Below are 13,662 nucleotides of genomic sequence, written 5' to 3'. Positions count from 1 at the left end.
TAATGAACAGTGATGAAAAGCTCACTAGAAAAGGGAACGTTTTATGGAAGCAAGGGACCTCTAATACAAATATGTGTAAGAAATGAATGGTTCTAGTAACCAATATATTAGGCAGGAGGTTCCAAAAAAGTCATCTCCCAATTATATTTGCTCTCTTCACATTTATCAAATTGCAGCCAAGTAAAATATGCTTTTAAAAACATTTTCAATTTCCTTAGAAATTTCGAGTTGGTATTATATACCCTTCTTTCAAAACTGGAATATTTAGTTAAGATATCTGATTGGAACTATATGCCAAAATGATTAGAATCAGTAGGTTAATTATAAAAGGCAATGTTATTAGGAGTTATTATTTATTCTGTTCTTTGTGTCTAGAGTTTATTTTTTTAAGTGTATTCCATCATGCCCTAAGGGTATTTATAGACAAAACTTCTTAGCAAGTCTGACTTTCATGATTTCACTCCATGCACTGGGCTTGTACAAGTGGCTATTGTATACCAGCCAAGATGATTCACTTTTTATCACAAGATGGAAAACTTCTTTCAGTATGGTTCTATCTTGAAATATCTGTTTTCTGCTACTGGTAAAATACCAGTGACATATGAGGTAGTAAGCATTCATTGAACACTTTTAATATAAGTAGTTCAAGATTTTGAAAATCTGAAACTTGGGATGGTGCTGAAAAAAAACAAGTGGATCATATCACAATAAACTAAACTTACTCATTTCTCTTCTTTACCTCCCACCATAACTCTAAATACAGGGATGGGGGAGAAAAAGAAATTGTGAAAGCCCTAGAGGAATGCCTCATTAGCCTGACTGTTTCTACTATAGTTGGCATTTATCTCCTTTTAAAACAATCCATGGTTTATGTGTGCTTCTCAGCTGAAACTTAGAAGATAAGAAAAGATAGAATATTTGGAATGTCATACACAAGGAAGAATTTCTGTCAAACACATTATTGAAGCTGGAAAGAAATGAAATTGAAACAAAGAACACCTGCTACTTTAACTCATTTAAAAAAACATAATGTTCTTTACTGGCTGACTGGAAATATTGTATTTTCAGAGAAGAGAAAGTGCTAATCTAAATGGGAGAAAAATGTACACAGATTTACTATGCAATGAAATGAAATCAGAAATATTTTAAATTGGGTATTTCAGTTTGTGGAAGGATAGGTAGTTTGTATAAAAATGGTTTTACTCATCAGGTGGTGAATATTTCTCACAGATTGCCGTAAGGAGAATAAAATCAGCTTGTCACTAAAGTTTTTTTTTTTTTTTATTGACATCTTTAGCTTGTCTTCATGCCAGTAATTAAATTGCTAATTATGTGTTTCTGTTACTGTGGTCATGGTTTTATTACATAATTGCTTCAAGTTTTGCTCAAATCACTAACAATATTTATTTAACCTTTTTGTGCATTAGATAAATTTTAATATATAAAAGCTTTGGAACGAGTTCATTGACTCTGTTTTGATTAGCAAAATCAAAGGAATTCTAACCTTTCTTATAGTTACATGGGTTGGGTCACATTTTCAATGAGATTGCTGATAATTATTAATTCAAGCAGTAGCAATCATTGAAAGACCAACTGAAATAGAAGAGAAAAAAATACAAAGGAAACTTTTCAAAAACCCAGTGCCCATTCCAGAAAAATTAAATGATCTTTCTTGCAGCAAGCAGAAATATAAATTAATAATTTGATCCTTCATATGTGCCCGGAGTTTTCCAAAAAATATTTGATTAAATTATGGCTAATTCAGTTACCAAACTTCCCCTCCCCTTTTGAATGTAGGCATAATTTTTGTCAGTGTTTCAATGTATTCATAATTTTTTCCCATTTGTTTGTTTTATACAAACCACAAGAGACATTTTCTCAGTGAAGATTGCCTCTTTATTTTATTTTGAAATATTTGTGTATTTATTTCATTAAATGAGATAATGCTTTTTCTTATTAACATAATTTCCAGTACATTAAACATATTTCTCCACAGACAGAAGAGTGGTATCAAATTAAATGACAGCTAAATCACTTGCAGCAATTTCAACTGTTAAAAGAAATAAGTGTCTCTGTTTTCTTTGTGATCACAAGATGTGCTGTAAAGGGAAATGAAATACTAAAGAAAGAAGGGAAAACATAAAGAAATAATGACTGACTTATTGCAGTAATACCACTGAGAGAAGAAAAATTCACTACGAATAAAAGGAAAAATAATCTAGTGGATTTGAAAGTTACCAAAATTCATTTCTTATTGATGAGTTCAGTGGAAGCCTAATACGCAGTAAACTGATGAAGAAAAGTCAATGCAATAAACTATGAATGATGAAAGTTGAAATAAATACTTTGCGTATGGAGAACCATTATTCTAAATGCCTTTAATTTTTTAATAATTCATGTCATTATGTTTATAAAAAAGGAGGAATTATTGCTTGGTGGACTCAAAAGGCATGTAAAAAGCATCTACAAGAATCTCATATTTAGTAATAAGTCCAAATGATATTGGTGACCTTATGGTTTTTAGTATCATGTCCTGACTTCGGCAGAAGTGCATTAGGGGGCATACACTACCAAATGTAAAATAGATAGCTAGTGGGAAGCAGCCGCATAGCACAGGGAGATCAGCTCAGTGCTTTGTGACCACCTAGAGGGGTGGGATAGGGAGGGTGGGAGGGAGACGCAAGAGGGAGGAGATATGGGGATATATGTATACATATAGCTGATTCACTTTGTTATAAAGCAGAAACTAACACACCATTGTAAAGCAATTATACTCCAATAAAGATGTTAACAAAAAGAAAAAAAAAGAAGTGTATTAGGGGAGGTGAACCTTACTTTTAAAAAATGGTGCTGATAAATGATATTGGTGCATTTGTACAGCATACTTTCTCCATCAGGGATAATCTGTTTTCCAAAAAGACAATTAATTTTTGGAAAGAACAAAACTCAGTATACATATTATGTGTATGTAGGTATATACTATGCTTGTGAACATTCTAGGGAAAACAGTGGCACTTTTCGACAAAATTCAGTGTTGTCACACCCATAAGCATATGCATACATATGCGTGTGTGTCTGTGTGTGTGTTTTTTTATACCAGCCAAGTTGTTAATTTGTTCAAATCAGAGCATAGAGGTTACCTGGATCTGTTTATTTGCAGGTGGCCTTATTCGCTCATTTTCTCTCTTTTCACCCATCATTAAAAAAAAAAAAAAAATTAATTTAATCGATTCAGTCAGAAGGCAGTCAATGCAGTATGGGGGGAAAGAATCACTGGAGTTACTTTTCCTGAATTGACTTTGACTGAATTAACCTTCTAATACAGTTAATTTTGAAGCTCTCTCTCCTCACACTCCTATCTTTCTCTCCCCTTTGTGTCCCCCAGTCAGTTTGTACCCTAACCCTTCACCCTCTCTCTTGCCCTTTTCTCCTCTCCTCTTTCTCCCTTCTGGCTTTCCTCTTCCTCCTTCCCTCGATCTTACTGAGAAGCCTTTCCCACCTACCCCCTGCCCTCTCTCCCCTCCCACCACACACAGCTTCCCTTGACCCACTAAGGGGAAATATACACATTCTAAAGCTAGTTTTTCTTTTTTTGAATTACAGAGATTTGGAACTATCGCTTTGCTGAAAACATCTGGCTGCCGGTCTAGAATCTGACTCAAGGTAATAATTGTGATTTTTCCACTTTTAGAGACCTCTTCTTCCCAAAGGTTCTAGGGTCCCCACTCAGTGTAAACTTTCCCTCCATCCCTGGGATTGTTTTCTTCTCAATCTGGCACCCTTATGAGGGTGTGTGGGAGCTACAGGGCAAGTAGTGTTCTGAGGGGTAGGGGAGGACTGGCCTGGGGAGAGGGCTTTATCGATGTTCAGGAATCCTTTTGTGTGCCCACTTTGGAAATACTTCCTCTTATCTTTCATTTAGAATGCAGGGGATAAGGCAAAAGTGCAGGCCACATGCAAGAGATTTGAATTATGCATTAAGCTGATAATGCCCCAGAATGCAAGCTTATGTCAATAAATAGCTAGGCTGGTAGGAGGAAGGAGGTCACTTTACCTGCGCTGAGGGTACCACATAGGGAGAGCTCTAGAGGGGGCCGGGGTGAAGGGTGAAAAGGAGTTCACATGCTTTTAGCTTGCTCCGATGAAGAAACAAGAGTAAGTTAATATTGAAATTATTGTCTAATGCTTATTTACTTTTAAGTTGCTTTAGCCAGGATAACAGGACTGTTTCCAGCGAGGGCCCTGTGTGTGCAAGGCTGCGTTTGTGGTAGGGTTAGCGCTACTGTGGAACCTTATGTAAGGTTTCTCTGTGTAGGGGAGGAATTCATTTGGATCCTTTAATGGGACCTTTAAAAAGGCAAGATTGTTCAAGATGATATTTGGCAAAATACATAATATTGAATAAAATGCTCAGGGTTTTGTTTCAGCAGGTGCCCCTTCCTGATTAATATGTAGCAGAAAAGCAAGAGAAGTTAAGCTAGTGGAAGACGCAGGAGGATTAAAAGAATTTTATAAATTATCTCCCTGACCCATGATACAGTACTACCCAATGCTGATGGAAATGGATTCTTTAATCTTTGCATTACTTCTCGTGCTTTAGTAAAATGCATCCATGGATGTGACCATTTTCTACTATGAGAAATTAGCTGTGTGTGCACACACACATGCACGCACATGATTTTTAAAAAATATTTAGTTATGTCTCCCAAGTAAATGGAAAGTGTCTGGGAGTAGGGACCGTAGGACATGAACAACTGAACCTTTGCCTCTTTCCTCACCAAAAAAAGAAGAAATTACATGTGCATTTCATCATTTTCCTAGTTTTAGACAGCAATTTGCAGCTCCAGGTTCTGCAAATCAGAAGCTGGTGCTTAGTCTCTGTAGCTGTGAATGCATTTGTGAGGCCGGTTCTATGTGCACACATGCATATACACACCAACAAATTAAAAATGGATCTGGGAAAACACCCTTCTCCTCAGAGAGTCATATCAAGCAGTGTTTAAATTAAATAATTTGCAGAGTGTGGGGAATAAAGCTTTTGTAGCAGTATCTGGAGGTTATCGTCCCTTGGGAAATTCCTGCCATTTAGTCCAATCTGGTGCATGCCAATGAGACACACAGGCTGCATACAGACACTGGTAGATAGATTTTATTTTACATCTAAATTATATTCATTTCTTTGGGTTATCTGCCATTTTGTGTTGCTGTTGAGGAAAAGTTAAAAAAAGGAGACAAACCTCTTGTGAAGGGTTGAGGTCATTAAGATCCAAACAAAAGTGAGGAAAGGTTATTAGTGAGCAGGAATGAGGGCAGGTTGACTTCTTCTGGAGTAAAGCCAGTTTTCCCACAGCTCCTGGGGGAGCATGTCTGTGATCCGTAGAACGTTCCAGTGCAGGTCAGTGTTTGATGTTGCTCCCAGCACCATTGACTGATGGCAAAAGAAGAGACATTGCTGTGATGAGGTAATGCGAGTGGGTAAACCACAAGTAGAAGAAATCAGTTGATTTCTTGCTACTGGTCCTGCTCAACCCGTATATAGTCTGAACTGGACGTTAAGAAGAAGTTTACCAGTTAGAACCTCATACCGTGTCTCTGGTTAACTCATTTCTCTCCCGTCAGATGTTTTCTAGCCTAATCAGCACACCTATCCAACCTGTGGAAAAGAAAGGCCAGTCACAGTGAGGATGGTGAAGGAAATGTTTATCAGGAGAGGAGAGAAAGACAGAGACAGACAGAGAGAGATAGAAGGGAGAAAAAATATCTGCCTACCTATGTCCAGGGAATTAAAAAATACTGGTTATGAAAATTAGGGTATTTTCAAGTGAAAATCGTTATTTTCCCCAGGCCTAAGATTAGTTTTGTATCCTTTAGACTTCCAGCTGCCTCCCTTAAATAAATAGTTGCATATTACTAGTAGGCTGTGTAGAAGCTGGCAGTTAAATTCCCAGTGAATCCCATGTTCTGGCTTGTTCTGTTTCTTTGATGAAAATACGGGTGTTACTTTGCTAGGGCTGCCATAACAAAATACCACACAACTGGGTGGCTTCAACAATGAAGATTTATTTTCTCACTAGTTTAGGAGGCTGGAGATCTGAGATCAAGGAGTTGGCAGGCTTGCTTTCTTCTGAGGTCTCCCTCCTTGGCTTACAGACGGCCATCTCCTCCCTGTGTCCTCATGTGGTTGTCCCCCTGCTCGTGCATGTGTCTCTTTGTGTCTAAAATTTTAAGTTCACATAACTTTTGATGCAGAAATTCCATTTCTAATTTATACTGCAAAAAAACTTCAAATAAATGAAGATACATATACATATATACAATACATCTTACATATATATTATAAATATATATTACATATTATTTTTGGTAAAACTAATAAGTTAGGAACAATAATAAAAGCACAGTAAAGGCTACAATGTTTATGATTATTTATACTATGGAATACTATATAGCTATAAAAAACATTAAGAGAAATAGTTTTAGATAAATCTAGATATAAATCAGAATAACATAAAGTGAAAAAGTCAATTCACAGACCAATATGTGTAGTCCAATTTTGATTATGTAAAATACAGACAGAAATAAATTCAAAGTGAATACATAAAGGATGAGAGGCTCAAAAGGGCGACAAAGGAAGATTCTGAACTCACCTCCTCCCATGGACACACTGAGTTTACAGCTACATATGGTACAATTTCCTCTTAAAAAATCCCTATAGCCTGGCCGAGTGACGTTACACATTGGGCAAATGAGAAGAAAACCACATTAAAGAGGGTAGAAGAGGCTGGGACACAATCTTGCCATAAACAGTGTGGTAAAGACTGTAAAATAAAGATTGTAGAGACACATCTATATTTAACAGTAACTAACTCTGTGAGAGCAGCTATTGAAGGATAACAGGAGCATTCTTTCATGTTTTTATTTGTATTGATATGTAGTGTGTTGATTTTTAGCCATAAACATATATTTAATCTTCATTTATATTTTTATAAAGTGACCCCCTAAAGTTATTGAAAATATCATTGACTTGAAAAATTTTACATTCATAGATAAAAAGATATACATGAATAAAAAGATGGGTTACAGGCGGTGGCTTTACAGGTAATAGGTTTTCTATGAGCGTTTTCATATTTTATTCGCCAAATATTCCATAGTGAATACCATTGTTCCACCCAAAATGTACTGAATAAAAATACCAAAGATTGGGGCCCAGAGATCTGCATTTTACAAAGCTCCTGAGATAAGTCTGGTAGTCGGCTAGGTTGAGAATAACCTGCAAAGGTTACACATCTCCAAATGATTTTAAGGCAACATTAGAATTTAAATGTGCTTAGAAAGAGTGATTTCACTTAGATTTTGCTTCCAGGTAAATTCTGGAGAACATAATTGTTTCCTTTACATTTCATGAATTCTGATTCAGCTGCTTTTTGGCTTCCAGATTCTCTATCTACTGTGGTGATGCTATTATTTGGTGAGTTTTCCACACTTGTTGAATATCTTATACCTCATGCTGCTACTTATATTAACTGCATATGGTTGCTGCTCGAATTCTAAACTCAACACTTCTGAGTATGTATTTAATTGCTTACAGAATAACCAGTGGGGTGGTTTTAGAAAACCTGTGACTCGTTCTCTGTGTCTTCTTTTCTTTTACCTCTTCTTATATTCTTTTTTGTTTGGGATATGTCACCTTTTCAGGTTATTGAGCTCTTAGAAAAGAGACATGACTACATTTCATATATGAGCACCTTCTTTTCTTGTGTCTCTCATTGGAAAGGAAGGGCCAGATGTGTGTGTTTTTAAAAGAACCTTGAATTAATCTACATAACTTTGAACAATCATGTCTGCCTGCCGTCATGTCTTTCTGATACGCCAGTATGCACACCAAATGTTTGTCCACTTAACAATGAGACACTTATTTTTGTATTCCCAGATCTATTGGTGTTTGCTCAGAATGAAGTTTCCTCCTGTCTGAACTGTGGAATAAGATCCATTTTCCCTTGTCTGCTCAATAGTTCTATACGACCCATTTTGCCTTTTGCCCCTTATGTATTTCTTATCTTGGAGGTCAAATTAAGGCTGGACCGTTATATCCCCCAATGGCTACTAAAACAATACTCTTTGGAGAAAAGTATAAAGTATAACTTTGTGGCTTGTCTGTATCTTGAGGGTCTTTTTCACATTCCAAGTTTCAGAAGCTCGATGAAGCTGGAGTTCCTAACCTCTCACTCACAACATATACCACTCGCTAAGTTTCTCTTGCTATAAGAATAGCTACAAGAATGAGAATTGTCATAAAGGGGGAGAAAGCTCTTCAATAATTAGGATTCATCTACAACTCGAGCATTTTATTAATTACACATTGTAATCACATGGATAGTCACAAAACCAATTGTGCAAGTCTGTATTTAGAGATTTGTAGACAGAAGACTTAACGTAAACATAGAAATGTTAAGCCTACTCAACTGTAACCTGCAAAGAAGATAACAAGAAGGATTCTGTTCTCTGTATGATTTGTGAACAATGCTAAGTAAATATTCATCATTAATGTATAATAACTGTTGCTTTTGGCAGTTCACTTTTCATTTAATTTGATAATGTGTCCAGTAAATGAAGTGGTACAGGCTACAGTGTTTTACCAACACAACTGCATATTTTCAATCATTGTTAAATGAAGGCAGCTCAAGGCAAAGCTTTAACCCCCACTAGTTTTGTGTGTGATAAAAAGAGAAGGCGCTATCAATCTTTATTGTCTGTCTCGCTTACTGTAATTGCATTCAATAGTCCACTGATTCTGTTGTCTGTGCTAATGTCAGGAACAGAGGAGAGCCAGATGCTCAGACTTGATCATATGCATCCAGTGGCCACTTTGATAAGTTGGCAGCAAGTCGCTGGGTTTGATGATAAATTGTTAACGCTATAGATTATGAACAGCTGAACACTGCAAGTGTACATGGAGGAAACTTCTTACCTTGTTTTAAATCTGGCATCATGATGCTAGCTAAAGGGCATGTCATGTATTATTCAAATGCATCTTGCACTGGAAACGTGCCAATGACTCATTGTATCCCTATGAATAGTAAAAGCAACAACAACAACAAAAATCCACAGTGATTTGAACATGACATTAATGGTCCCAGGATTATGAAAAGCATTTTGAAATACTGTTTAATAGTTTTGATTATCTAATTCAACAAGAAGAAAGCTTCTGAGTTGTATTCATGTTTAATCCATATTAAGTCATGCTCTTCCTGGTCACTTCTGTCATATTAGCTGATAATGACGATGTTTTCTAAAAACAAACTGGTTTTTCATTAGTTAAAACCCTTGGCAATTTGCTTGTGAAGGGACATAAATTGGAGGTGGGGGCAAGCAATGTTTTGAAATATTTGCCAAGATTTTGTTTCACATAGATGCTGCTACCTTGGAGAGAGATGTGATATAGGCCATTTGTACAGAGTATATAATAGGTCTTATTTCTCTTGAACCCATGTGACAGTTATAAAAGTTCAGGTCAGGGTTCTAAGTCACTGGACACCTATTAAAGTTTAAAAAAGCTGAGATGACCATGAACCATATAAAAGTATTCTACTAGAGAATGCTGAACTGTTGACCGCATTTTATATGGGAAATTCTAAGTGAACCAGACAAAGAATATTTCTTTATCTCTGGAGGAATTGCTCTTGAAGTCTCTGATCTTACATGGTTCATTTTCCCTAAAATAAACATATGTAAGAAATACTGTTGTATTGAAGGATTGGGACCAAAAAGATCTCTTGCTTAGCTGGTGTGTTTCCTTTTATTAGATAATGGAAATTTTGTAATCCATTGTATATTCCTTTTTGTGCTTCTAGGAAACTCAAAGACTCAATTATTAGTCACCTTTTTAGCTGAGTTCTCAGCCATGATTATCTATGATTATCTCCTTCATTGTTTTCTTGTTACTTTACCTTCATTTTCATGTCTCTCTCTAATTGTCAGGATGGGTATATAAAATCGGTGGATAGCAGAGGAAAGAAAGGAGGGAGCAATCTTTAGGAGGCTTAAAGGGCGGAGTCCTGAGGTAGTTAACTGTGTCACTAGAATAAGGACCAGTCTTTAGTAATGACCAGTGTGGAATTCTGGTTGATACTGGGAAAGACACTTAGACCTCTCTTATGGTCATTTCCTCTTCTTAAAAAAAAAAGTCGATATAATAAAAAGCATTCATGAGATCTGGTGATGATTTAATTAATATAGAGCAAGCATTTAATCAATGTTAGCAACTATTGTGTTGATAATTTTTATGTGAGCTCTAGAAGGGAGAGGTAGCACAGTATGACCCAAATGTTAGAGTCTACTTCTGATGGCATCTGAAATTGAGTTCAAGCCTTAAGGTAGTCTTACCCATGATTTGGTATACTACAAATTAAATCCTGCTTAAGCAAGCTAATGTATGAGAATCTTGGTTTACTCATTTGATTATTTAAGAGATGTACTCTTCATTCATAAAAGATGTTTAACTTTGTAAAATTCTTTATTTTGGTGTTCTTTGAGGTATCAGGCTTTTCTGTGAGAATGAGTCATTTAAATTTATACAGTATTTGCAAGAACATATTGTTAGTCTAAAGTAAAATACTGCTCCCCTTCACTCATCACTTGAGAAAAAGTTCCACCCAGATGAGCCCTCCTTCCTTCTGGGTCTCTAGGATGATCGCTCATCTTTTGCTTATCTTGATCCTCTTAGTTTGCTCTAGCCATGGGAGCTGCTCCTTTCTGGGCTTCTCTCCTTCAGCCCTCAGTCCCATTTGCCGGCATGCCCAAGGATATGGCTTCCGGCTCCTTCCTTACTTTGCCTGCACACTCTCCCTTGTGGGCTCATCCAATCCAGAGGCTCTAGTGTTCATCTAGACACTGGTGGCTACCAAATTTCCATCTCCAGTGTGACCCCTTTCCTGGCACTTCAGTTCACTTATTCAACTACCTATTTGACATATAAATAAGCATCTAAAACCTAGCTTGATTTTTCCTCTGGGGCCATCTCATTCTCCAGTCATTTCTATTTCAGTAAGTATCGCCACCATCTGAAATCGCTTAAGCCAAAACTTAGTTGTCATCCTTGCTACCTCTCTTTCTTCACCCACCACACCAGTCATCAGAAAGTCCTGTTGGGTGTGTCTCTGGAACGTATGTGGTTCTTTCCCCACCTTAGCCACTATGCCTAAGCCACCCGCCATCCTAACTTATCCCACTGTGGTAGCCTCCTGGTCTCTCTGCTTCCTTTCTTGCTTCCCTTACAATCCATGGTACATAAAGAGATATTTTAAAAACACAAATAAAATCATCGTGCTGAATTCTCCCTAAGTATGGCTTCCCATCATCCTTAGGATAAATGCCAATTTTTTCCCCATTGTCCGTGAGGCCCTACTTTTCCAAAGTCATCTCTAGGATACCCTCATCCCTGTTCTTCAGGCACTATCAGTGTTGCTCTCACTCAGGGCCTTTGCATGGATGTTTTGTCTACTTGGAACATTCTTTCCCCAGATTTTTACAAGACTGGCTGCTTCACATCTTTCACATCTCTGTTTAAATGCCACCTCACATAGACTTTCCCAACATGCATCCCACACTGTCTCTTGTATTTTATTTTCTTCAAAGATTATTATTATCTGATTGCTTTCTTCTTTATTTGCCTATCTTCTGTATTCCATTACTAACATGTAAGCTTCTTGAGAACACACTTTCATCTTGTTTACCCTTGAGCATTGTGTTCAGTGTAGTGATTCAGACTGTAGGTTCTGGGATCAGATTCACCAGGTTTGGATGCTGCCACTGACACCCACTGCTCAGGGATTTCACACCAGTTGCTTCCTTCTGTGTGGCTCAGTTTTCCCATGTGAAAATGGAGACTATGTTAGCGTCTGCTCAGACTGTGTTGTGGGGAATAAAGGATACCATACATGTGAAATATTTATGACAGGCCTGGCACTCTATTTCCCTATTCACTTAGAATAATACTTCTGTACCATCGATATTTAATAAGTATGTGAATAACATAGGAACATATGCATACTGACATTCTCATGTTTAATTGATGAATATTTTTGAATATTATGTATTTTAATATTAATTTATGAAAAGATCTTATAACAAAGTTTTTGACCTCAAAAGAGTAATTAAAATATTTATAATGTTTAACCCAATGACCTATGATTAACAATTATGTTGTCATTTAAACTTCTAAAGTTGATATATTAAATCTTGTTACATTAGTCAATAATTTTTTGCAAATAAGCTCACTCATGATAAATGGTGAAATCACTTGGCTATTTTTCTTAATAGAATTTTGAAGGTTGATAACTATTTTCTCTTCATATGTGTGACTTGTTGTTTGGGAAAATTAGAAAATATGGTTGAGCAAAATGAAGAAAATAAAAATAATCTGTAATTCTTGATTTTTTATATCTATTTGCACTTCCATACTTCTCTGTATACGGTCATTGTATTATGTTTGACATTAGCTGTTGGTGATAGCCTGAAATAAAGACTTGTGGAAGATAGTTTATTTGAGGAGTAATCCCAGGGAGATCACTTGTATTGCTGTTATTAACTGCATCGCTTTTTTTTTTTTTAATTAAGGCTCTTTATTCATTTTTTAAAAATTTATTTATTTATCTATTTTTTAATATTTGGCTGCACTGGGTCTTCGTTGCTGTGCACGGGCTTTCTCTAGCTGTGGAGAACGGGGGCTACTCTTCATTGAGGTGCACGGGCTTCTCATTGCAGTAGCTTACACAGGCTCTAGGCGCGTGGGCTTCAGTAGTCTTGGCACGCGGGCTCAGCAGCTGTGGCTCCTGGGCTCTGGAGCGCAGGCTCAGTAGTTGTGGCGCATGGGCTTAGTTGCTCCGCCGCATGTGGAATCTTCCTGGACCAGGGCTCGAACCTGTGTCCCCTGCATTGGCAGGTGGATTCTTAACCACTGCGCCACCAGGGAAGTCCATGCATCGCTTTTTTGAAATTAATGTTTTTCAGTGTTTTCTGTATGTACATAGAGCAATTAATTTTTAAAATTGTATCCTAAGACCTTGTTAAACTTACTTAGTAGCTTTATTATAGAATTTTCTATGTGTACAATTATACTGTCTGGATAAAGACCATTTTACCTAGTTAATTCCAATTTTATGCCTTTTATTTCTTTCTCTTGTCTTGTTACACTATACACATCCTCCAGTAAAACGATGTGGTGAGAGCAGAAACCTTTGTCTTTGTTCCAGCCTTGCAGAGAAAATATTCAATCTTTCCTGTGATATGTGATGCTAGTTACGGGTGTTTAGCTGATGCCCTCTATCAGATTGAGATAGTTCCCTTTTCTTCCTAATTTTCTGAGAGTTTTTGTCATGAACAGATGTTACATTTTGTCATTTTTTCCCCCCTGCATCCATTGGGAGGATCATATGGTTTTTCTTTTTTATTCTGTTAATATGATGAATTTTACTGACTTATTTTCAAACTTGAAACCAGCCTTCAGTGTATTACTTATGAGATATTATCATAACCACTTGATAATGATGTATCATTTTTATATATTTCTTGGATTCAATTTGCTAATATGTTGTAAAGGATTCTTGTGTGTTTATTCATGAGAGGTATCAGTCTGGAGTTTTTTGGTTTTGTTTTTGTTTTTTT

General features: G+C 36.6%; 1 long non-coding RNA gene across 9 annotated transcripts in view; it reads left to right on the top strand.

Annotated features, from left to right (window-relative positions):
• The window catches only part of LOC132377184 (uncharacterized), a 624,644-nt gene that overhangs the window by 210,594 nt on the left and 400,388 nt on the right, over positions 1-13,662 (top strand). For 8 of the 9 annotated variants that reach the window (XR_009506566.1, XR_009506565.1, XR_009506569.1 and 5 more), the window contains 2 exons: positions 3,604-3,663; positions 7,436-7,468. This is a non-coding gene — a long non-coding RNA (uncharacterized LOC132377184). The remainder of the gene's footprint in view (positions 1-3,603; positions 3,664-7,435; positions 7,469-13,662) is intronic. The other variant, XR_009506568.1, reaches the window with a different exon arrangement.

This window comes from Balaenoptera ricei, chromosome 13 (genome assembly GCF_028023285.1).
Source record: "Balaenoptera ricei isolate mBalRic1 chromosome 13, mBalRic1.hap2, whole genome shotgun sequence".
In the NCBI taxonomy this organism is placed as follows: Eukaryota; Metazoa; Chordata; class Mammalia; order Artiodactyla; family Balaenopteridae; genus Balaenoptera; species Balaenoptera ricei.
Note: the sequence above shows the minus strand (reverse complement) of the source record. Positions and strands in the feature narration are given on the sequence as shown.